The sequence below is a fragment of the Galeopterus variegatus genome, unplaced genomic scaffold (genome assembly GCF_000696425.1).
Source record: "Galeopterus variegatus unplaced genomic scaffold, G_variegatus-3.0.2 Scaffold431, whole genome shotgun sequence".
Classification (NCBI taxonomy): Eukaryota; Metazoa; Chordata; class Mammalia; order Dermoptera; family Cynocephalidae; genus Galeopterus; species Galeopterus variegatus.
Window position 1 is genome coordinate 432,804 of NW_007726542.1, and position 12,769 is coordinate 445,572.

The 12,769-nt window shown below is 48.3% G+C and overlaps 1 non-coding gene across 1 annotated transcript; it reads left to right on the forward strand.

Moving 5' to 3' along the window:
- Positions 1-8,037: 8,037 nt before the first annotated feature.
- Positions 8,038-8,110, forward strand: TRNAW-CCA. Its single transcript has one exon. It is a non-coding gene; the product is annotated as a tRNA-Trp (tRNA).
- The last annotated feature ends 4,659 nt before the right edge of the window (positions 8,111-12,769 follow it).

Below are 12,769 nucleotides of genomic sequence, written 5' to 3' on the forward strand. Positions count from 1 at the left end.
AGTGCAGCGACGCTCCCGCCACGGGTTCGGATCCTATATAGGAATGGCCGGTGTGCTCACTGGCTGAGCGCAGTGCGGGTGACACAACCCCGAGGGTTGTGATCCCTTTATCGGTCACGAAAAAGACAAAAAAAAAAAATTGATTATAAATATTATTGGGATTCAACATTGAGATATGTTGATCAAATCAATATTACTAGCATATATATTGTTACAAATTATAATTATTCTTTATGTCCCTTGTCCAATCTCTCCTTATCTGCCTTTTCTCCCCCTCCCCCCTCTAATCACCCTAGATTTCTTCTCTTCTTCTGAAAGAATAATGTTTACTCTGTTGATTTGCTGCCCAAATGATCTGTCCAATTCTGAGAGGAGTGATCAGGTCCCCCAACACTATAATAAAGTAGATGTCTCTTCCGTCACTCTCCTCTGTTGATTTGCTGCCCAAATGATCTGTCCAATTCTGAGAGGAGTGATCAGGTCCCCCAATACTATAATAAAGTAGATGTCTCTTCCGTCACTCTGAAATGGGCTCTGTGGAGACAGACATCCTCCTCCTTTCTTTATCTCTGCTGGTGACTCTCCTTGTGTCAATGCACTCCAGTGGTTGGTGGACCATCTGCGCGGTGGTTGTTGTGTCTAGCCACCTTCATGGCAGCCATGGTTATCGTGATGGCTGTGGTGGGCCACCCACATGGAGGAGATGTTTTTGGCCTGCTCCGCTGTGCTGGCAGTGTGCCTGGTTGTGAAGAGTGTCTGATCCCCAGTTCCATGCCCCAGGTCCCTGAGTGGGTCCCGAGGTGCTGGCACAGTGTGCCTGGTTGTGGGAAGGGGATCCAGTCCCCAGATCCTTACCCTGGGTCCCTAGGCATTCCCCGAGCTGCTGGCACAGTGTGCCTGGTTGTGGGAGGGAGTTTCAGTCCCCTTCTCCATGCCTTGGGTCCACGGCAGGCCCCAAGGCACTGGTGCTGTGTGCCTGGTGGTAGGAGAGGAATCCGGTTCCCTTCTCCATGCCCCAGGTCCCAGGGCAGGCCCCGAGGTGCTGGCACAGTGTGCCTGGTTGTGGGAGGGGGGTTCAGTCCCTGGCTCCATACCCTGGGTCCCCAGATAGGCCCCAGGGCACTGGCATTGGGTGCCTGGTTGTGGAAGGGAGGTCTGGTCCCCTCCTCCATTCCCCAGTCCTGGGCAGGACCTGAGGCACTGGCACGGTGTGCCTGGTTGTGGGAGGGGAGTCTGGTCTCCTTCTACATTGCCTGGGTCCCTGGTTGGGACCCGAGGTGCTGGCAAGTTGTGCCTGGTTGTGGGAGGGAGGTTTGGTCCCCTTCTCCATGTCTTGGGACCCTGGGTGGGCCCTGATGTGCTGTCCCAGTATGCCTCGTGGGAGGGTGGGTCCAGTCCCAACTCCTTATCCTGGGTCCCTGGGCAGGCTGAGGTGCTGTTGTGGTGAGCCTGGTTGTGGGAGGGGGGTCCAGTCCCCTTCTCCATGCCTCGGGTCCCTGGGTGAGCCCCCAGGTGCTGACGCTGTGTGCCTGGCTGTGGGAGGATGGGTCCAGTCCCAATTCCTTATCCTGGGTCCCTGGGATACACCCCATGTAATTCTGTATTCCCGACCAGTCTCCTCTGAGCAGTCCTGTACTGATTGGGGGGCAGATCAGCTGTCCTTGCTGTGTCCCAGTGTTCCCCTGGTGGGCCCATCTCCCCCATCACCCGTGCTACAAACAATTCCCATGGGACGGGCCCTGCGCCAGTCCCTTGCATTGACTCACCGGCCTCCGAGTGGCTCCCCTTTTTCAGCTGTTCTGGCTCCTCGCTCCTGCTTGGGTCCATGGGAACCCTATTAGTGGTCTTGCTGTCCTGGGGGCCACCAAAGTCCTCTTCTCCCCTTCTGCCTCCAAGTAACCCCATATGAAGGGCACAGCGCGGCCTCTGCCAGCTCCTGCTCCATGCGCTCCAGCATTAAAGGGGCCGCAGCCCAAAACGCTGAGAGCAGTTTTCTTTCTCTCATTGTGGTTTCTCCCACCTTCATGCACTCCATAGGTCTCTCCTCCTCTTCCCCTGAGCTCCAGCGGCCCCAGCTTGGCCGATGTTACATTTTTATAGTTGTAAATTTACTGATTTGTGGGAAAGAGTGACACTGGGGACTGTCTATTCAGCCATCTTGACCCGTCTCTGAGCTTTAGTCTTTTCATCTATAAAGTAGAGAGGTGCAGGACTGAGGTAAGCATCTGGTGAGACAACAGATGCTCCAGCAGCTGAGAAAGGCTGGACGGGCGTGAGTTTTACATCATGAGGATGAGTAAGACCGTTGCTCTCTTCAAGGCGCTCACAACCAAGGAGGTGTGAACGACATGTAAATGACCAAGCACGTGAGTGAAATAATTGCTAGGAAAACATATATGCCAAGGGCATATGAATTGCCCCCATTTTGGACACTGGAAGAACATGTGGAAACTCCAAAGGCCCTTAAAGAGATTTCCATGATGTCTTTCCAAAGTGAGTACTTTGAAGTGATCAACTCTTACATGGATGTGAGCATTCTAGTCTATTTACTTTTTTTTTTTTTTTTTTCAAGATGACCGGTAAGGGGATCACAACCCTTGACTTGGTGTTGTCAGCACCACGCTCTCCTAAGTGAGCAAACCAGCCATCCCTATATAGGGATCCAAACCTGTGGCCTTGGTATTATCAGCACCACACTCTCCTGAGTGAGTCATGGGCTGGCCCCTTAGTCTATTTACTTTTAAAAGTCAGTCTCATTTCTTTTATTTATTTATTTATTTATTTATATTATTTTTTTTACATTCTAAGATGTTGTTGTGGAGCAGTTGGGGGGAAGGGATGGAAAAGAGGGGGGAAGGAAATAGGGTGAGAGGAATAGGAAGGAGTGGGGCTTGTTCAAGTCCCATGACTCCCCTCTCATTCCAGTTGGGGAGACCAAGGGGGTTCTGGCAGTGGCTCGGTGGTCATCGCTGGGCTGGTTGTGGATGTTGGGGGGGCGTGGCTGAGGCCCTCAGCCCCCCACTGCCCCGGCTTGGCTCGGGAGACCAGGGTGCTTCCAAAAGGCAGTCTCATTTCTGTGGTCATAAACTCATACATAATCCTGTTGGCTACCATTTATGGGGAGCTTGCTACATGCCAGGTATTTGGCCAAGTGCCTTGTGGATTGTCTCATTTAATCCTCAAGCATCCCTATAGTCATGAGGTACTACTATTATTATTCCATTTTGCAGAGGTTAGATTACCTACCCAAGCCAGAGTTGAGATGCCAAGCCAGTAAACTATGCTACTTCCCAGAACAAAAACTAGAAAATCAGCCCCAAACTCATTCTGTCTGTCTCTGCTCAACAGAGTTTTCTTCACTGTCGAGGGCAATGAGTCACCTGGAGCTCAAGAGATTCTTCAGTCTGTCCCTATGCCTGGTAGAGCACAGAGTGGACACAGCCCTCCACACCTGGGTTACTGCAGAGTTTGGGCTCTTCAAGCCCCATCCCTGTCTTCAGAGAAAAAAACAAAAACAATAACGGATGTGAAATCCTGGGCCAACCCAGGGCATCAGAAGGCGTCAGATATAGAGAAACAGAAATCACTGAAGGAGTTAGAGCATAAAGGAACTCCCTGGGGAAGCTATTAACAATTTAGTACGTGGGAATGTGGCTCCCACCTGCCAAAGAGACAAATCTGCCTGATGGAAAATACACTGGCTGCTCCCCTGGGTTGCCTTTCAGTCTGGCTTCATCTGCAAGTCCCAGGAAGGGGGAAGACTATAAAGATAACCATAAAATAATAACCACTTGCATTTGCAAAGTACTTTTGACTTTCCAAGGTACTTCCAGATTGATGACTTCATTTTATCTTGACACCATCTGGATACACGGGGAGGTCAGGTTGCATTATCTTCATTCTATAGCTAGGAAGACAGACATCGGTAAAAGAAATAGGATTGGTACCATCCATCTAGTTGCTCATGTCAGAGACCTGAGAATCATTCTTGACTCCTCTCTCCCTCCCTCCCTCTTCCCACCTCTAAGCAATTGCCAAGTTCTGTCTGTTCTTCCTTTGTAACCCATGAATCCTGCCATTGTTTTTATTCTTACTATCATCTCTCTAGTCTGATGCACAATCATTTCTCATTGAAACTACTGAAATAGCCTCTGAAATGGTCTCCCCACATCCAGGCTTGCCACCTTCAAGCAATAACTTGGTTACAGGGTGCTCCACGCTTTCCCCTCTCTCTCCCTCACTGGCCTCTTGAACCACCTTTCTTATGTTACAGCCAAAATAAATTCCTACTGGATCTTCAAATAACTGGCTTCTCTCACTTAGGGTCTATCTGAATGGTTAAGAGGAGAGCTTTGGCGTCAGACTGGTTGGAATTGGAGTCCCAGCTCAGCCACTTACTAGTGAGCGACTTAACTTCTGCTCGAAGTTTCATAAAATGGGGACAAGAAAAGCATCTAGGCATCCAGGCAGTGCTCAGAATGTGTCACCGATTGCTGTGATGATGGGTCCTCTACTTGGAACACTCTACTGCACCCTCCCTGGCCCCTTCCTCTTCTAACCTGCTCTGACATCTCCATCACATCTCAGCTGAGATGCCACCCTCCTTCCCTGCTCCCCAAGATTAGTGTAGGTAACACATTTTCTGTTCCCTTGCGGCACGTGTCTTTCCTGGAAGCACCAAAAAGTTCTGGGTTCCTAGAAGTCATCCCACCCAGGCGTTCCTGGGGAGGCCTGGGTCTGTCAGGAGGAGGAGGGAATGGAGGTCAAGAGAGAGGGTGGCCTAAGGCAGGACAGAGAATTGGGGTCCCTGACAAAAAGAAGACAGAGGAGGTGGTGGATTCCTTGAGTGAAGACTTTGATGGGTGGTAAGAGTCTGGGAAAGTTCTGCAACAAGTTCAGGGACAAGGGAGCAGGGACAGTCTCCCGCTTTTGAATGGACCCTGGGGTATGGACAAAAGTACCTCAGAGATGATTTTGATGGACCAAAGGCCAAAGGTCTTTGCCCCATGTTTCCTGGATCATGTAAACCTCAAGGGAGCAGAAGGGTGGACACCCCCCACCCCACTCTCCAATGACAGACTGGATTTTCCCGCAGCCCTGGTGGATGGGGCAGAGGCAGAGTTCATTCGATTTTTTTAAACTTTGTTTTTGCATCAGAGTGAGGAGGAAATGCATATACCTGTTAGAGGAAACATCATGAAGCCTGGAATAGGCGGCAACACAAGACAGATGAAAATCATCCTTTTCAGAGGAAGGATGGTGACTTGGAGAAATTGAAGCTGCAGAATCTCTCTTCACCTCCTTGTGCCTGGGGTTGGCTCCCTGTCTAAACACTTTCAGCTGTCTTCCCAACTGCAGTGTCCCCCCTCATTCCCTACAACTTTCTCACCTGATCAGGTGATGGGATAGGGATGTTCCCTTGATTTGGGAGAAGGGAGCCCTCTCCCTGCCTCAGGGAATAAACTGGTCTAAGTAAATCATGTCAATCTGGTAGGTGACAAAATAGTCACAGTCCTTCATTCCTCTCTGTATCTGCGTGCTTCGCCATGTGACTCTGCAGCCCCTCCCATCAAGTGGTGGAGTCTATTTCCCCAACCTACTGTATGTGGACCAGACTGTGACTTGCTTTATCCAAAAGAATGGGATGGAAATGACAGTGTACCAGGTCAGAGCCCAGGCCCCAGAGGCCTGGTATTCTTCCACCCAATCTTTTGGAATCCTGCTGCTGCCATGGGAAAAAGCCTGGGCTGGCCTGCTGGACAAGAGACCCAGTCACCCCAACACCAGACATGTGAGTAAGTAAGGCCATTCTAGACCAGCCAACCCCCAGCTGACCCCACAGCTGACCACAGGTACATGAGTACATCCAGCCGAGTTGCCCAGCAACTTACTGCTGGAATAAGGCAGCCAGGCCTACCTTAGATCAGCAGAACTACTCAGCCACCCACAGACTCCTAGCAACAAGAAATGGTGGTTGTTCCAAGCCACTAGGTTTGTGGTGATTTATGAAGCAGGAGCCATCATAATACATACTTTCTACAGCAGTGATTAGTCTAGGAGTAGATATGTGACCAGTGAAGTATAAAGAGAAATCTGTTGATGAGCTTTTTTTTCAGGATAAAAATCAAAGCCCCATCAGGAGAAAACCATTTGCCTCTGTCCCTTGGGCTGCTGGTATGATGCCTGGAGCTGTAGCAGCCATCCTGCAATCATGAAGCAGTAAGCATGAGAATAAAAGAGCCAATAAGTGAGCTGTGAGAGTGGAAAGACAGAATAAGCCTGGGTCTTTGGCGATGTTGTTGAACTCTGGGTACACCACCTCGAGTGTGGACTGCCTGCTTCAAGACCTCTTGTATAAGCCACTCCTAGTCGTGTTTTTTATTACTTGCAGCTAAAAGCATTCCTAAAGGACGCACTGGTGTGTGGGTAACATCCCAAGAATGACAAAGGAATAACTGGACATGGATTATTGGCATGAATTCATCTTTGTTTTGAGACTGGGAGGTGGAATTCTGTGATTAAGAGTATGAACTCTGGGTTGGCCACATGCAAGTTATATGACTTTGGATAAGTATCTCAACTCTTCCAAGCCTCAGTTTCCTCATCTGTTAAGAGGTCATGATAATAATACTTATTGTATAGGATTATGAAGGAGACAATGAGGTAATGCAAATACAGAGCTTGTTGTGGCACATAGGAAACATTTGATAGGCTCTTGCCTTAGCTAGTACTATTATTAACAATAACCACGTCTAACATAATAATAATAACCACATGTATAACAATCCTCCTTTCTTGATCTTATGGGGCAAAATGATCTCAGTTTATCCGTTCCTGGGATTTGGCCAGTGTTGAGTATATGTGCCACATGGTGTGCTGGATCCCGCCTGGGGTTAATTCACATGTGTCAAATTGCAAGATTTGGTTGTTTGTTTGGGGTGGAGGGTGATGAGGGGAGAAATTAGAAGAGACTTGAAGGATGAGGGAGCAGTGTTAGGGAAGGGACAGTGGCTGGGAGGAGAGTAAGGGACAGGCTCAGAGTTCCCCAGCCCAGTGGCACCCAGAGCTCAATGAATAGAGGCCTAGGTGTTAGACACAGAAGGCATGGAGCCTCTGAAGCGTGGGGACCCAGCAGCCCAGGCCATCAAGTGTGACCAAGTGGGAAGAAGGGCTTCTCCAGACTTCTCCTCTGAGAACAGTGCGCAGAGCCTCCCCTGCCTGCCTCTCTGGGGCCAGAGTGCAAACAACATATGGGGGAAATAAACACGCTTTGCAAAACTGGGTCGGCTCCTGTTTTTTCTATCAAGCTGTCATTTTCCTTAGGCAAAAATCAGTTCTTCCCTTCCCTTTCTCTGCTTTTTCTTCTCTGCTTATCCCCTTCAGCTTTCTGACACACGCTAACACTTCCCCCCAGTTTGCTAAGCACCCTGGGCCTCAGTTTTCTCATCTGTGAAATGGAGGCACAGGACTCCATGATCCTAAGATACCCCTGAAAGGCACTGAAAGTAATTTCAAGAAGAGGCTGGCCATTTGCTAGTTGCCCGTATCAGTGGGAGAATTTTTTTGTTTTCCCCCATTTGCTTCAAAACAGCTCGCCCCCAGGTTTATACTGAGAAGAGCCCGGGATGGTGCCATGACAACAGCAGCAGCTCCGGGAAGCCAAATTTGCCTGACTTGGCCAGACAAGCAAACTGAGTGACCTCAGGCCTGCCCTCTCTGGGGGGGTCAGGACAGAGCCAAGGGCCAACCCAGAGGACCTGAATCATACCACAGGGGACCTGGGGGAGGAGTTGAGCAGCCTGCACTCTGCCCCTGCGATCCCTCCAGGGCAGAGAACACGAGTTTGCAGCCTGAAAATAAGTTTCTGTATTCAGCTCTGTGACATATAAAGTTGGGGATCTTCAGCAAATCATTTACTCTCTCTGAGCCTCAAGGGTTTTTTTCCCCCTCACCTAGTACATAAAATATGCACAAAATAAATAGGAGCTGTTATTATTATTAATATCCCAATTCTAAAAAGTTGGATGCCACGCAGCTGGCCATGTGGCCTAATGGATAAGGAGTCTGATTCCAGATCAGAAGACTGAGGGTTCGAGTCCCTTCGTGGTCGTCATTTGGGCCAGCCCGTGGCTCACTGGCTGAGTGTGGTGCTGACAACACCAAGCAAAGAGTTAAGATCCCCTTACCGGTCATCTTTAAAAAAAAAAAAAAAGTTGGATGCCCATCTGATAATGAACTTGAAATGCTTTGTATGCTGCAGCACCACACAAGTGTAAGAGATTATTATTACCCTATAAGAATATTCACACTACCCTGGGTGTGTGGAGCCCCTTGCATGCATATAATAATCGAACTGAGCACTTTCTACACAAAGGACATGTTAGACACTATGTCTGGGGAGAAGTACAAACATGAATCATACATGAATCCTTACAGTCCAGAAGGTGACATATATAAAAGAGGAGGCAGTAAGTATTATGAGAGCTGTTAAAGTTTTGGGTAGTTGAGAGACAGAGACCATAGATTTAGTCAAATGGTTGGGGAAGGTTCTTCTGGGGATGTAGCCAAGTGAGCAGGCCACTTTCTCCCTGTACCATTGCTGTACCCCAGATTGCAGACACCTCTATGAAGGCACACACTTCCTGGGTTACAGTTATTTATGGACATTGTCTCTGTCAGGACTCTGCGGTTGCAAGTAACAGAAACCCACTGCAGCTAATTTAAGCAGACAACGGTGATTTGTTGTAAGGGAACAGGGATGTCTGAGAATTTGTGGTCAGGGATGTAGACTAGCTCTTGGAAGGATCTGAGACCAGGAATAGAATCTGGGGGTCTCTGCTTCTCATCTCTTCTCCACTCTTCTTTCTCTGCAGACCAGCCCCCTGGGCTGCTGCAGCCACAGTGATAGGTCTGACCACCCCACAGCTCTTAAGTTCTCAGGTTTCACAGTCAACCTGGCACACGGTAGAAGGGTGACCAACCATCCTGGTTTGCCTGGGACTCTCCTAGTTTTACCACACCTTTCAGTCCCTGGAAAACCAGGACAGTTGGCCACCCTAACAGTAGGTGTTTAAGCCATGTGTACCAAATGAATAAATGTTCTGGTGCCAGCCACAAGCACGGGTAGTATTTGAACCCCCATTCAGCAGTCCTGAGCTTCAATCTAAATTACATTCTTCCCCCACCTTAGCACTGTCTTTCACATTAACCTGTTTGTAACCTGTCATTACTTCCTGGTTTTCTTCCCAGTGCTGATCAACACTTGAAATTATCTTTTTCATTTATTGGCTCAAGTTTTGGCTGTTTTCCCAGTACTAGAATGTGAGCTCCAAAGGGCAGGGACCTTATGTCTCTCAGTCATCATTATGTCCCCAGTACAAAGAGAGTACCTGCACATACAAGTGGGCTTCTTGTAGATGCTAAAGAAATATATGTTGAATGAATAAACAGATGAAATAAATGTAGAGGGAGGGGTGCATTTCAGGTATGGGAACAGCACCAGGTGAAACATAGAGGAGGGAATTAATTGCAGAGTCTATACTGGAAACAGGAAGTAGCTTAGTTTGGTTGGAGGATAGAAAGCAACGATTTGATGAGGGCGTCAGTGGGTTAAAGCCAGATCTCTGCACCAGAGCCACAGCCTTGCTCCTAGCTTCATCACACCTGCAGGAGAAGGTTTTAGGGGAGGCTCTCCTTTTTGTAAAAGATTAAGTCCTCACTTGCTTGAGATCACACAGGTAGTGAACATTTCTATCAAAAGACCTACTTTGGGGGCTGGCCCGGTGGCGCACTGCTATAGTGTGCTGCTTGGGAAGCGCGGCGGCGCTCCCGCCGAGGGTTCGGATCTCACGTACAGACCGGTTCCCGCTCACTGGCTGAGCGAGGCGCGGGAGCAACACCGAGGGCTGCAATCCCGTTGCCGGTCCCGGTCCAGTACGGGGGCGACACTGAGGGTTGTGATCCGTTGCCGGACACGGAAAAAGACAAAAAAAAAAAGACCTACTTTGTAACAATGCCAGACATGAGAATTTCACAATGATGCCAGGTGTGAGCATAGACCCTTGTGGAATGGAAAGTGCTTGTAGGAGAATGTCTTCCATGCTCTGACAACAGCCCTGGCGCTCCCTCCGAGGGTTCGGATCCCACGTACAGACCGGTTCCCGCTCACTGGCTGAGCGAGGCGCGGGAGCAACACCGAGGGCTGCAATCCCGTTGCCGGTCCCGGTCCAGTACGGGGGCGACACTGAGGGTTGTGATCCGTTGCCGGACACGGAAAAAGACAAAAAAAAAAAGACCTACTTTGTAACAATGCCAGACATGAGAATTTCACAATGATGCCAGGTGTGAGCATAGACCCTTGTGGAATGGAAAGTGCTTGTAGGAGAATGTCTTCCATGCTCTGACAACAGCCCTGGGAATCACACAGAGCTGGCTGAGAAGCCTGTGGTGGGGTGGAAAAGACAGCTGCCTACATTGAATTTGGAAGGCCTGGGGTTTCTTTTTGTCAGCCATAAGACCCAGGCAAGACCCTTATCCTCACATTCATTCATTTATTCATTCACTCAGCCACTCATTCCACAAATATTTATAATGCGCCTACGTGATGGTTAATTTTATATGTCAAATTGGCTGGGCCGCAGTGCCCAGATATTTAGTCAAGCATTATTCCGGGTGTTTCTGTAAAGGTGTTTTTGGATGAGATTTTTAAATCAGTGGGCTTTGAGTAAAGCAGATGACCCTCCATAACATGGGTGGGGCTCATCCAATCAGCTGAAGGCCTGAATAGAGCAAAAGACTGACTCTCCCTGAGCAAGAAGGAATTCAGCAAGCAGACAGCCTTTGAACTTGAACTGCCTCATAGGCTCTTCTCTGGGTCTCCAGTCTGCCAGCCCACCCTCCAGATTTTGAACTTGCCAGTCTCTGTCATCACGTGAGCCAATTCTTTAAAATAAATCTTTATAAGGGCCGGCCCATGGCTCACTTGGGAGAGTGTGGTGCTGAGAACACCAGGGCTAAGGGTTCGGATCCCTATATAGGGATGGCCGGTTGGCTCAATTGTTACAGCGTGGTGCTGACAACACCAAGTCAAGGGTTAAGATCCCCTTACCGGTCATCTTTATAAAAATAAATAAATAAATAAATAAAATCTTTATATATATACATATCCTATTGGTTATGTTTCTCTGGAGAACACTAACTAATAAGGCCTACTATGTGCTTAACTCTGAAGACACATCAGTGAGCACAAAATACATGGTCTGTGGCCTCACTGAGTTCACATTCTAGTGGTGGGAGGAAATGACAAATAAATACAACATTAAACACACTAATCAGAGATGTTTGCAACTGTGCTGAAGGGCACAGCTCCGACTGACCTGAAGGCTGAGCCAAGTAAAGAGCCAGGCAGAGCAGCCTTTAGGTAAGGGCCAAGATTTTCGTTTCCGTTTCTCTATTGTAAAACATAGAAATGAATATCAGCTCTGTTGTCATAGAGAATGTGTAGGGTGAGCCCATTTTTCTTTAAAAAAAAAAAAAGATGGATAAGATGGGTGTATCTAGCAAGATGGAAAGAATTGTTGTTTTCACAGATGGCAGCAGATTCCCCAGCGAGGGAATTGTCTCTCTTTAAGATAACATTTTGACAAACCACTTAAGGTGGAAAATGCATTAGCTCTCACAGTACAAGCCAATAAGAGAGATCACATTAGAAACAACATGAACTGGGGTGGGGGCCACAAGCAAGGGAAGAAAGGGAAGGTGGGAAAGAGCACTGGACAGAGAACCCAGGCACTTTCCTGAACAGCAATGTCAATCAATGTTCAATGTTAAATCATCAGTATTTCTGCGACGTAGCCTACCCTTCATCCCTCCATAACTCAGCAATGTTTGTAATACACGTATCACTTCTTGTGAATGCAGATTTTTCTGGAAATGAGGAAAAGAAGCTAAATTTCAAGTCTGGGTTAACACTGGGCTGTGTTGCCCCAGGAATTACACACCACCACAGTCCAAATGATGCAGAGCAGAGACTACGAATTCAGTGAGGTTAGGAAGTAAGAGCCAGAGGTTAACTATGCCTACGTAAGCCAGTGCAAATACAAGTATGTGTTGGGGAGGTGATATGGACCGTGTCCCCAAGTTTTCTGTTTGAGTAATTTGATCCCCACTGTGACTGTTAAGAGGGTGGGAAATCCTATTACGATAACTGAAAGGTGGGGCCTTGAAGAAGTGATTAGGTATTGAGGACCATGCCTAGAGAATGGATTAAAAATGGTGGTCATGGGTTTGGTTCTGAGGGCTTTGAAAGGAGAGTAGTGAGACTCTCTCTCTCCGCTCTGCCATTTCCTGCCACATGAGAACCCTGAGTCACTGTTGCCACCCCCAAGATCCTCACCAGATGTGTTCCCTGGACTTTCAACTTCCCAGCCTCTGAAACTGAAAGCAATAAATTTCATTTTCTTTATTTTATTTTATTTTTTTTTTGTCCTTTTTGAGACTGGCTGCACCGCGACGCACCGGCCATCCCTATATAGGATGCAAACCGGCGGCGGGAGCGCTCCTGCGCTCTCAGCGCAGCACTCTCCCGAGTGCGCCACAGGCTCGGCCCTAAATTTCATTTTCTTTTTTTTTTTCTTTTTTTTTTTTTGTCTTTTTTGTCTTTTTCCGTGTCCAGCAACGGATCGCAACCCTCAGTGTTGCCCCCATACTGGACCGGGGACTGGCAACGGGATTGCAACCCTCGGTGTTGCTCCCGCGCCACGCTCAGCCA